Source organism: Propithecus coquereli, unplaced genomic scaffold (assembly GCF_000956105.1).
Source record: "Propithecus coquereli isolate 6110/MARCELLA unplaced genomic scaffold, Pcoq_1.0 Scaffold160, whole genome shotgun sequence".
Classification (NCBI taxonomy): domain Eukaryota; kingdom Metazoa; phylum Chordata; class Mammalia; order Primates; family Indriidae; genus Propithecus; species Propithecus coquereli.
This window is the reverse complement of record NW_012140525.1, coordinates 1,922,985-1,935,544: the sequence shown is the minus strand read 5'-3', so window position 1 is coordinate 1,935,544 and position 12,560 is coordinate 1,922,985.

Sequence of the window (12,560 nt, the reverse complement as noted above, 5' to 3'; positions counted from 1 at the left end):
TTTTGGTCAAAATATACCTGATGATGTTATCTTACGGTGCTCTTTTTTAAACATTGCAGCACCATATAACTTGAATTTTTTTGTTTTTTTGCAAAAGTACCTAGTGTTAGAGGCTCAGATGATACATCAAGTTGCAATAGCCTCAATCTGAGGTGAGCTTTTTTTGCTCCTCTCACTTCCATCTGGCTACATTTTGTAGCTCTGGATATAGGTCTCCTGTGGTCAGCAGTCATGGAAGAAAAGCCTGTGGGGACAGATTAACATGTAAACCTTTTCAGAACCCCCAGATCTTCTGGACTCTGGTGCAGTTGAGCTACTGTTCTGGGCCCATGTAATCCTGTACATTGCTCCTTATGTCCTACAGTAGGTCGTTGTATTAGTATCTTTTTCCTTCCCTGAGATATTTATTTAAATGATTTCAATATATGGGGTTTGGGAAGCTTTTCAAAGATTCCGAATTAACATTCAAAGGCAAATTGGTCTTTCACTAAAGAAAATATTTCTTGAAATCTTACAAAAAGCAACATATTGTTATTTATTTTCTCATTCTAACATACTTCTGTCTCAGAAAGGATTTTATTTTATTATGATCATTGAACTTCTTTTAAGAAATCTTTTAAATGACCCTGGCCTAAGTGGTTTATTCTCATGTAGAGAAAGTAGGAGAAACTGTTGCTGTTTATAAATGGCATAAATGCTCTAGAAGAGTCGGGGAGGAGAGCAGGCATGTACATTTCTGTAATGCAGAGAGGACAGCAAGTATTCAGTAAAACTGCCTTTCTAAACAATATAATTTGATTAAGGAAATGGAAATTGATGAGGAAGATTGCCTTGGAAATAAAATAAATGCTTATTATAAAGCTAGAAGTGGAGGCTGTCAGCACTTAATAATGCACTTCACTTTGTAATGTACTTCTTTAGATAAGAATTACGAAATGGACTTCTTTGATATTTTACATTAGAAAAACATTAAGGATTTTTCTGGCCCAGAAGACTAGAAACAAATCAAAAGAAGAATGAGTTTGATTTGTTATTTTGAGTTTGCCGAGCCCCTAGGACACTTCCTTGCCCTAGCTAGGGGAGATGTTGAATTTGTATTCTTGCCATTGTGAAATGACTTTGTGCAAGGTTTTATTAAATGGTTTCAGAGAAAAAGTCTGAAGCCAAATCTGAACATCATCACCCTTGATCTTGGGGTTATGTTTGATGTACAGATTTATGGGAGAGCACAGGATGAAAAAAGGGAACTCGGCATCTACTGTAATGGAAGACAGTAGCTGTATATAGTCAGTGGAATCCTTAAGTGATCCTGGCTGGGGTAGCTTCTGGAACAAAGAGCTTTGATGTTTTTGCTATTGTAGAAAACCTAGTGGCACTTTCAAAGTTTCTTCTGAATGCTCTCAAGAAAGGATTCTTACTGTGTGCCAGTGGAAAGAGGAGGGAACAGTGGATTCATGAAATTGACCTTTTTGCCTGATTCACCAGGAAGGATATTCTTCACCAAACTTTTATGTAAAAGGATTACACATGAAATATATATTTGGAAGACTTTGAATCTTCTATCCCTGACTTAATGCTTCACTTAGGAAAAGGTATTGATTCAGTAAGAAGTTCTGAAGTTCATGAAATTTAGATTTTGGCTAAGTGGTTGAAGCTGGGATGGCAAATACCGAGCATGTGTACCACTGTGTTCCTCACCTGTGCATGTGGCAGACATCACTAATCCATCAGAGCAGAGTCCAGAGTGAACTCATTATAACCTAGCATTTTAGGCAGCTGCTACCAAACTGATCAGCATTGCTACACAGGAGGTAAAACTTCTTTACCCACCACATACCCAAACTCTGCAACAGGTTACTGTGTGAATTGAAAAATGGTCTGAATGTTTTTGAGTAGACCATTCTGAATCCTGTCTTCCAGCCAGAGGACAGGAGAATGATCCCACACTGTCACTCACATGGCATCTACTGAGCACCTACAGGCACTCTGGGGACAGAGGGGTTCAAGGACATGCCTATTAATTGGGGAGAGGGAGAAGATAGCATAAAGTCGCATATCAAGTGAATGTTTTGTAGAATAAATAGTAATGTAAGAGAGGGGAGCTTAAATCCTGTGGAACTGAAATCTGAGAAAGAACAATCTTGCTCAATTTTCCTTCAGCCTAGCCGGCTTATTGGATGTGCTTACTGACATTGCTGATCTGTATAAAAGTTGAAGTATAAAGATATTTTTCTCAAAAGTACCTTCATAGGGAAGTCTGGAGAGATGAAAATATGGGGAAGGCAAAATCTTAACAAAATAATTGAATCTGAGAAGCATCAGGGCATGCCAATGATGTTCAGTTGTTATCTGTCTCCTTGGTAGCCTGCTGAGGTGAACTGACCCACTTTCTAGAAGAGTTAAGGTGGAGGGATAAAGAACTGAAGCATTAGAGCTGGCAGTCCGGGAGGAGAGAGCTATGAGGGAATCAAGAAATAAATGGATATTTTCATGATTTTTTTTTTCCCCTGGCACTGCTATTCCCTTTATTCTGGGGCAGGGTAGGGTACGGGTGACATAGAGAGATTTACTTAATTATTTAAGGTCAGAAGCACATTTAAAAATGTGTATTCTTATAATTTGTATAAGACGTAAAATTATATGGGAAGTGTTTTGCTCAAGAAGTTCCCTAATATAGATTATCTTTTGAAATGATCAAATGTATTGGATTAGTTGGTAGATTTCTAATACTTACAAAATTTGGGTAATGTTATTCTTTTTGTAACGTTTCACATACTTTTAGTGTCGTGCTCATCTAATAAGATTTTAATGTAGTTACAAGGACAAATTTAAGGGATTAGGATATCTATAGGATTAAAATACACTTTAGTGGTAGGGTAGGTAAGGTAATCCAGCCGTAGTTGAAAAAGATATATTAAACATGACGAATTGGCTTTTTTTTAGGGAAGAAGAGCATATTATATTACATGTGGTATAACACTGCCTAACTACCTTCCACCCCACCTCCCCACCCAGAAATTCATTTCTTAAATGTTTACTGGGATAAGCTCTCAAAGTGAAATAGATGGGGATGGTGGGTTTTTTGTTTGTTTGTTTTCCTTCTGATTTTCTTTCAGTTTCCTTGATTTTTTTTTTTTTTTTCCTTTTTTTAAGAGCCTCTTGACTGGGATAGATACCAGAAAATAAACCACTGGAAGCGTGACTTTCCCCACCAGGCCAGGTCACTCTGTGGAGAAACCATAAGAAATACTACAAATGATAATGGTTCCTAATTTGTGAATAGAAAAGTTGTAAAATCTACCTCATTTGTGTTATGCTAGATTTATAGTCCCATTAGTAATGAAAGAGATTCCTTTGTATATTGACAACCAGATGTAGTGATATTAGGAGGCTACAACTGGAATGCTCAGAGAGCTGTGATGGATTTGATATAAAAATGTATAAAAACAAGTCCTTGTTTGAAATAGAACCACTGAGACCAAAGTACTTCAATTTATCTGTAGGAAGTGATGCTCCTTAAAATCCATGGGTTCAACCTTTATTTATTCATCCACCAAATATTTGTTGTGTTATTATGATATATTAATATTATTATGTGCCAGCCTCAGGGAGAAGTTATGGGGTTACAAGGTGAGTAAGACCCAGAAGCCATAGTCAAGAGCAAATAGTTAAATTTTAAAATAAGTGCTTCTCAATAATCATAGATTTAAGATTTTTTTGAGCACCCGAAGGAGGAAGTTCCTAATTCCACTTTATGTGTGGGGAAAACTTCACCAGGGAAGCTATGCTTGAGCCTGAAAGGTGAAGGGGAGTTTGCCAAGTGGGTAGGAGGGGTGAGGGACTCCCAGGCAGCAAAGAATGCTTATATGGGAATACAAAGCCGGAAAAGTCTCCAGGTTTCATCCAATCTACCTTTCCTCCTGTGTAAACCAACCTGGACAGAAGTGTGTCTGTCACTTATATTTCTAAAAATCCTCACAAAAGGAAATCATGTCAAGTCATTACCGTAGTTTGACCCACGTTTTCTGGTGAAGAATTAGCAGTGAAATTTCAAATCAGGATACTGAAACTCCCAAACAAAATTTTACAATCAGCATTTCTTCTGATCCAACAATCTTTTTACCTTCAAGTACCTTCCCCAGCCTAAGGAGCCTCTCATCTTTTGTGGGTCTCTGGTGGTTTGCACGGGTATTAGTTGCACCTGTGTATGGAAGACAAACAAGCTTTGGGGACCTAGGGTCCACTTTTGGGCCCTACTTGGGAACACCACGGCTGGAAACTCTGGGTCCTGAGAGGAAGTCAGCAGTGCCCCACTGCAAAATCAGCCTGGTGAGAAGACTGGGGAGGAAATCCAACTTTCCCTCCACTGATCTTCTTCTTTGTGCAGAGTAGAATGCCAAAACTCAACAAGTTCTCTTTTGAGGTTAGAGGATGTTGTTCTGGGAAACGGCGCTCATGAGGCTCTAAGGTTTCTGATGACTCCATTACCCTGGGCCTACTTTGTCTAGTCACTAACCACTCCCAGAGTTCTCTGCAGGCCTCTTTCTAGCACTTCAAAGGACTATTTGCTGGGGGTGTAGGGGGTGGGGAGAAGAAGGAGCAAGTGGATATGCCCGGGGGCTTTTTTTTTTTTTCAATCTAAAGTAATTTTTAGAAGCCAGCAACTCATTTCTCAGTTTCTCTCTCTTTCCTTTAAGGAGCCAGCTATAAATAAATACTGAAAAAGCTAGTATGTTTGGCCCTTCTCATAAAGTGTCCTATGATTGTGACCATTTTGATTTTGTGGTTTTATTTATTTAGTTATTTTTTAGAGATGGTGGATGGGAAATCTTACTATGTTGCCCAAGTTGGCCTCAAACTCCTGGGCTCAAGTGGTCCTCCTGCCTCAGCCTCCCAAGTAGCTGGGACTACAGGTATGCGTCACTGCGCCCAACTTTGATTCTGTGGTTTTAAAGATAAAGTCTCACCTGCCCTGGCTCCAACACTTTTTTGTAAGATATGGCTAATTAACATGAGCCTTAATTTCATTTTTTTTTATAAAATGGGAATAATAATTTCTACTTTGCAGTTCTTAGGAGAATTAGATATAATGTATGTAATGTAAAATGCCTGTCACATAGTAGTTGCTGAATAAAGTACAGCCATTGGAAGTAATAAAACCAGAATCTGAAACTCCTGATTTGCTGTGTTTTTATTCTCCCCACAACTGCTTTAAAAAAGTTCTAGATAGTAAAATAAAAGTACTGCATTTAAAATTTAAGTATTTCAGATAAAATAAAACGTGTGTATGTGGTGTGTGAATATATGCTGTCCCTCACACCCAATTAATGACCTAAAATTCTGTGTTCTAAGGTGGGCTGTTGACATCCTGAGGGATGTAAAAATGATCCACTTGGGTGTGGGAAGAAAATATTAGACCTCCTTACAAAGTATTTTTTTACCTTATTCTTTTACATTTTTTATTTGTTTTATGCATCATGTATTTAGTTTACTAGTATAGCAGTAAATGCATAAGATATATAAGTAAATATACATGTATTGGAGAATATCAACCCAATTTTTTAAACTCTTTTTAAATCTCATGACCATAAGAGATTTGAAGCCAATGATCTAAATGGCCATTTACAACATAAACATAAATATGACACTTATAACAATCCATTATAACATAAAAATTCTTCTCATTGAGTCCAGTTTACCTTCTTGGAATTTTATTTTATTTAATATTTGAACATAGGCTTGAGATTTAGTAAGATTAAAAAATGACCATTTTTAGCTACTTATAGACAGTTTTATTTTGATTCTTATTCCACATATCTTTGCTAGTAATTTTCTATCCAGTGCGGTAATTCTTTAATTTCTCGAATTTGCTTTCTGGTTCCTATTTTAAGGACTTGATATATTTGGGAAATAAAAGATACTAGAACAGAACCCCCTTTCTCAGTAGGTTTCTGAGGTTTGCACTTGTACACTCATTGTATTTTTAGGTAGAGACTTTTGAACCATGTAGTGAAACATTCGCTGAATATCCCATTGGCAGGATCCATTATTTGTGCCTCAAGTGAGGTTGTGTTCTTGGCAATGGTTTTTAGTCATGTCTTTTAAGAGCATAATACCTCTTTACCCTGCAGAGCTTTCTACTTCTTATTATACAGTTCTTTCAGGCATCCATCTCTGATCATTTAACACCTTTTTTTAGAGGATTAGCAAAATTCCTAATCTTATTCCTTGGCCCATGACACCCATACAGAATATGTCTCTCCAGAGGTTGATTCGATTCTCTTGCACTGACAGGTAAAAAAGTTTCATACAGTTATTATACTATATTAAGCTATACTATATTATACTATACCGTACTATACTAGGCAGGGGAGGAGTAAAATATGAGACTTTGTTCTGATACACTTTGTTGTCAGAAATTTTGGCAAAAAAGGATAAATAACATGAACGACGTAAAGTACGTCTGGAAAGTGGCTTCCTCCTCTTCTCCCTCGCCTACTCCTTCCACTTTTTCCTGATGCTGCCTCAAATTCTAAGAGACAAAGTTGACCCCAACCCTCTGGGCCCTGCCTGCTCTGGCTGTCACAGCGTTAAGGCACTGGGCTAGATGTGGGCCAAGGAGCATTTCTCCAGTAACCCATACAGTGTGCTCTCCATCCTTAGGACTAACCAGCTCTCATCAGACTAGGTCGTGTAACGCACCTCGGAAACAGTTATTTGCTATAGTTAACTTTGCTACAGTTACCTACAGCTAATTAGTTGTAAGGCACTCATGTTACTTTTACTTAATTTGAAAAGGGATCCATTTTCATCATTTCCTTAGTCTTCTTACAGAGAAAAATATTTCTGGTTTTTTTTAGTCTGTGTACCATAACCTACATGTTTACATCTCTCCATTAGACTTGTTTTGCTGTCATTTCAATGCCTAATCTGGTTTCTAGTGTGTATTTTTTTGTTTTCGCCTACGGTAAATTGAGAACCCAGAGGGAAAATTTTCAGTTATTTCTGCTGGAGTTTTCTTGAGTTGCTAACAATGCCCCTATTTGTCGTGTAGCCACTGTGTAAACTGACTCTGACAAAGACTGTTGGGAATTCAGCTTGTCTTCATTTTTCATAAAGAAATATATTAACTATCTGTTGATCTTTGTTTCCAAAAATCTCCTGTGACTGGTACAGCTTACCTTTTCATAGCTTCTGAAGTAAAAACAAATTTGTCTTTTTTATGCACAACGGTGGAATTCTTCGTTCTGACAGTCTCAAAATGATATTAATACTTCCCTTTAAGGCATCATGATGTAGCTAAAAGATGGACAAATGGCAAAGATTTTTTTAAAAATCAATATTTATTTGGTTGCAAGTGGAAAATAGCCTGTCTGGTTTAAATCTGCATTCACTACACCTCTGTAGCTGCTAGTTTTAATAAAAACAGTGGAGGCAGTGGAAAATTGGGGTGGAGGAGGGCTTTGTGAGCGTGCAATTGGATGTTTTTGGAATTACAGACATTTTCACAAAACATTTTGTACCTAAAAGCTTTTCAAAGGAGCATTCCATTCATACAAATTTAGCTGTGCAATCATGGTTTATAACAACCCTCTATGTGATTGGTTGCTCTGTCAAAAACTTGTACTAACGAGTCTCGTTTTGTGGGCTGTGCAATAAATAACTGCCCATTCACAGCCTTTGTATTAGCATACCTGGGAAGCCTTGTTTCTCCTTCTTAAGGCCTGCAGGTTAATAGATGCCATGCTTCATATTCATTCTATCAGTGCTTTGTTATGAAGTCAGTTACTATTATAGAACACACATATTTTTCCTTTGACCAGTTCCTAGGTTAAAAGTGCTTAGATTTATTCAGATGATGTATTGAGAAGCTACTGTATGCACAGAATGCTTTTGGCATTAGGTAGTAGATGGCTCTTAAAGATGACAGTTAGTGGTCAGAAGGCCTTTGACTTTTCCCTGAGTTAAGTATTGTATGCTCTTCGTTTTGTGTAAATATAAGCAAAGGTATCATGGAGTTGGGTTGTCATGACAGTTTTATCATTGGATTGACAACTTGACAATAGTTACGTGCTATCATTGATGTACGACTCAAGAAACTGAAATTATTGTTCTAAAAGCAGATAAAGAATCTTTACAAATAAATAATTTAACTTAATATTATAAAAGTCTATAGATAAGAGGTCTCAGTACAATCAAGTCAGCCTACACATGAGGGTTTGAGGGTAATTGCTCTAGATTTGTTCAAACCCTTATGGTACCAATCGTGTCAGAAATGAAAGGAGCAATGCAAACAATATGGAAACTAAGAAAAAAATCCAAGTTGGTTCAGGAACAGTCACCTCCTCCCCTTTTTTAAATTATCACCTGGTTTAGATTTAAAAATAACTTTTCAATTGCAGACTTCCAAGTTTATCTCACTGTTCTCAGTGCCGTGGGCTCTATGTGGATGCACAGTGTGTGTTAACAGTGCTTTTGTAACCATCTTGGGATTTTTAAAATGTCTTGTTATTTCTGTGAAGTCAGAAAAAAACGTGACTGCTTAAATATGCAAGAATTAGAGCAAGGTGATAGGATCCGGAGCACCGTAATGAAAGCCTGACCTTATGCTTCAATTTGTTTATCTCCCACACAATCTTTTCTTCTGAAAAGTTTGATTGCGTTGAAGTTGGATTTTTGTTGATTAGGACAATTATGCTGGAATGACTTTAAAATCTCTTTGCATGCACTGTTTAGCTTGAGCACTTCTTGTAGCCACTCCAAGAAAGACCAGAGTCCTACCCTGAATTCCCAGAGCAGGGCTGTGGCAGAAAACCTCCCAGGAAAGAGCAATGTGAGTTTAGGGAAGCGGTTATCTTTGGCCTGCGCGCAGTTCTGTTATTCAGCACTGCTAAGGTTCATTGTCACACTGAAAGCTGCAGGACTGGACAGAGCCAGGCCAATCTAAAACCAAGCAGAATATGCTAATTCAAAGAACATGGGCCTTGAAATCAGATAAGACCTGGGTTTGGGTTTTGGGCTAGAACCCTGGCACAGACACTCTTAGCTGTGTGACCTTGAGCTACTGTCTTTGAGACTCAGTGTTTAAATTTATCATTGCGAATGTAAGCTAAGTTTACAGGTAATCACTTGGCATAGTGTCTGGTGCAATGGTTACTCCTTTTTCTCCAGCTTACTTAGAATAAAGAAACAGACATCCATTCACCTTTGACAAGTAATAAAGGGAGTTTGCATCGCTCATTTTTATTGACTTTTCTTTTTTTTCATTAAAAAAAATGTCATGGCATGTCATAGACCATGAAAACTCAGTTTAAAAATAATTTTGAGCATTTTTTTCCTGATTCAAAGAGCAAGTGATTCTCTCAAGATATCCTTTTGTATTTGATATTGTGCAACAGAAGTGGTATGGCTGATGTCAGATCTAAATCTGAGTTCCCAAGAAAAGTGTCAAGCCATTGGGCATTTGCTTCTAGCTGAATTTTGAAATAATTTTCCTCTCTCTCATATTTATACTTCATTTTAATGGTGATGGCAATTCATAAAAATAATGCATAATCAGATCTGCCTATCAAGGTAAAACAGCATCTAGCTCACTGATTTAAATTTCTTTAATAACAAAGAAAGAAAAATCTCTTGCCCTTCCATGGATAAACTACAAAGCATCCTTTATACGGATTGTAAAATTAATGAAATTATATAATTTATATACATACATTTTAGAAAGCATATCGAAATTGCTTCCTGGTCTAGATGTACAGGTTAGTTACAACTGGTTAGACTTTTAAAATATTTTTTAATGTTCCCTGATATGTAGTGATAATTAAATATATATGCTCTTTGAAATCAGATATTATAGTTTAGCTAAGTAAATTAAATTAAAAAGTAATTTAGAGGATAAATGTTGAGGTAGAAATGTAGGCTTACCTTGGTTTCATATAGTACCTTTTAAGTAAGATGTAGTAAAGCTTTAATGTTGAGTTTTTTAGTTATTAAATCTGCTTCATGTTTTGGTATAATTCTAGGCTAAGACCTTCCAACTTCTCCCCTCTTAGTCCTAAGTCATTAAATGGATAGGTGTAGGATCCTAGGGATTGTTGTTTCATAATTACATCAATTTATAAATACAGTTTTGAAAATACAAAAATAATTACAAATTTAATATTAGAGATCATGGTAACCAGCTTTCCTGTTCTTTTCTAGGTGATTTTTTATTCGATTGGGGTAAGGGATCTGTTTTCTGTGTGATTCCCTAATCTACTTACTTAATATTTGCTGAAACAGCTATTTTATGAGTTTGTGCCCTGAAATTGCTGAGTTTGAGAGCAGCAGGTTTCTCTAAGAAATCTTTACCTAGGACTTTTTTTTTTCTTTTTCCCTTGGTAAGAGAAGTCAAGAACTTTCTAGACCAAACGAGAACTATTCTGATAAATATAACCTCATTTACACAATTTTTTAAAATGTCATTTTAGGTCTCTTCTGTCACAAGGGAAATCATTTTTCCTTTAACGTACAAAGGAGAGAGAAAAGTTAAATATAGTAGATAATCCTGATGCAGCGACCATAGTGAGGACCCATAAGTGTGGCTATTTTCCAGTCTGAGTTCCCTAAATGGGGGCAGTAAGCATAGGAACCTGCGGTCAGGTGGAATGAATGAGAGAAAACAGCAGTGACCTTTGGATCAGGGGAAAGACATTCTGCTTCTGGCTTTTCACAGCTTATGTGTTTGTGTTTTTAATGTGTGACTGAACCTGAAAGTTCATCTCTAATCTCCATCCGCAGGGAAATGGCAGAAATCCTGACCATCCAAATGATACAAATTTAAATTTCCTGTGGAGGAAAGGTCAGTAATGTTCTGTTCGCTGGGGACGATCTCAGCACAGCAAGCAATCCTTCTGATTAAAATTTCTGTTGAGAGCTGGTGATTTGTCTGATTGGAAAACTAAATAGGTCCTTAATCATCTAGATGACATCACTGGGGCACCATAAACTGTCCAACCCATCTCAAATATCGACTTCAGTTTAAGATTGAAAAACAAAAACATAGGGCAGCATTTAACAGCAACTATTTATAGTTCTGCGATGTAAGGCTTCCAGTTTCCTATAATTCCCATTGTTCTCTAAAAATAAAGGCCCATTTAACCAAGGAGGACTGACAGTGATCTTGTGATGTATTCGAGTTATTGTTCAGTGTGCAGGACTAGGGGAGTACCATAACACCACGTCAGCCCTGCTGGGAACCTGGCCGAGAGGGGCGCTGCCTTTGCCCGTGTAGATACTTGTTTGCACACTGGTACTGCTGAGAAAATAACACTCCTGTGGTTGGGTTCTGCTTTTCCAGTGAGAAACATAAGCCCTTTTATAAGGTGAGCACACAGCCAGCACATTTAGTTGGCGACGAGTGACGGACCTAATGAATTAGACCAGCATGGGGACGATTCAGCTCCCCTCCCCCATCCCTAAGGCTCTTGTTTTCTAAACGTGGAAATTTTGTATCTGTGTCACCTCCATCTAACTAGGACCTTCCTATAAAGTCTCAAGCTTGCCTTTATCCTGAATTTAAAATAACCTGACATGCACTATTTTAACTAGAGGCCAGCAAAATGATGCAGCAGGGGCGCCTGATGTCCTTGTTAATGTTTCTAATACCTGTGTTAGATTTTACCTGACAGTCCCCACTTAACGCTTTGCTTCTTTACTTTCTTTCTCAATTTCTATGTAAACTGCAATGTCTATAGGTTTTTTTTTCTTGTACAACAGAAGAAAGAAATAAAAATAAAAGTTAAGAAAAGACCTACATGCAGATTAGATGCATTTCCAATCTAACTTTGAAATTGGTACTAACCGATCAACACTTTGGTGCACACATAGAAGAAACACTCATCGGTGCTAGGCAGGTGGGGGGAGGGGATAGGTAAATTCACAACCAATGGGAGCGCACTGTCTGGGGGATGGGCACTCTTGTAGCTCTGGCTTGGGCAGTGCAAAGGCAATACATGTAACCAAAATGTTTGTACCCCCATAATATTCTGAAATAAAAAAAAGAAAAGAAAGAAATGACACAAGGAAGTTACTGTCTTCCCTGGTTCCATTAGCGTGTGTGGGGAGCTCCAGAGAGCCAGGGACAGTGACTCATTCAGAAAGGCCCTGGGAGTCCTTGTTTGAGGCTTCTCATCATGTTGCTGAAGGCCTGAAGGAGAATTTCTCACAATCAGTAAGCCCTGACATTTTGTCTTTAATCTCTTTTTCAATGTGAACTCTTGTCAGACGCTCTGAGAAGACATCCAATTACAGTGTGAGTTGCTATCCAGGGTCTAAAATTGCTCTGGAGAAGGGCTTTCTTTTTCGGAGTGTGATAGCGAACGTACGCTCTGAGCCTTTAGCTTTTCATATGAAATTATAATAAATTGTGCATGAAGGTGAAACACTGAGGAATATGTGGCCTTATTAGATTGAATTTAGTGGATGGTTAATTCTGATGACGCTGAAATATTGCTCATTCTGCAATAGGCACGTTGGTGCCAGGGAAGTCCTTGATGCGTTTGGCATGGAACTGTGACATT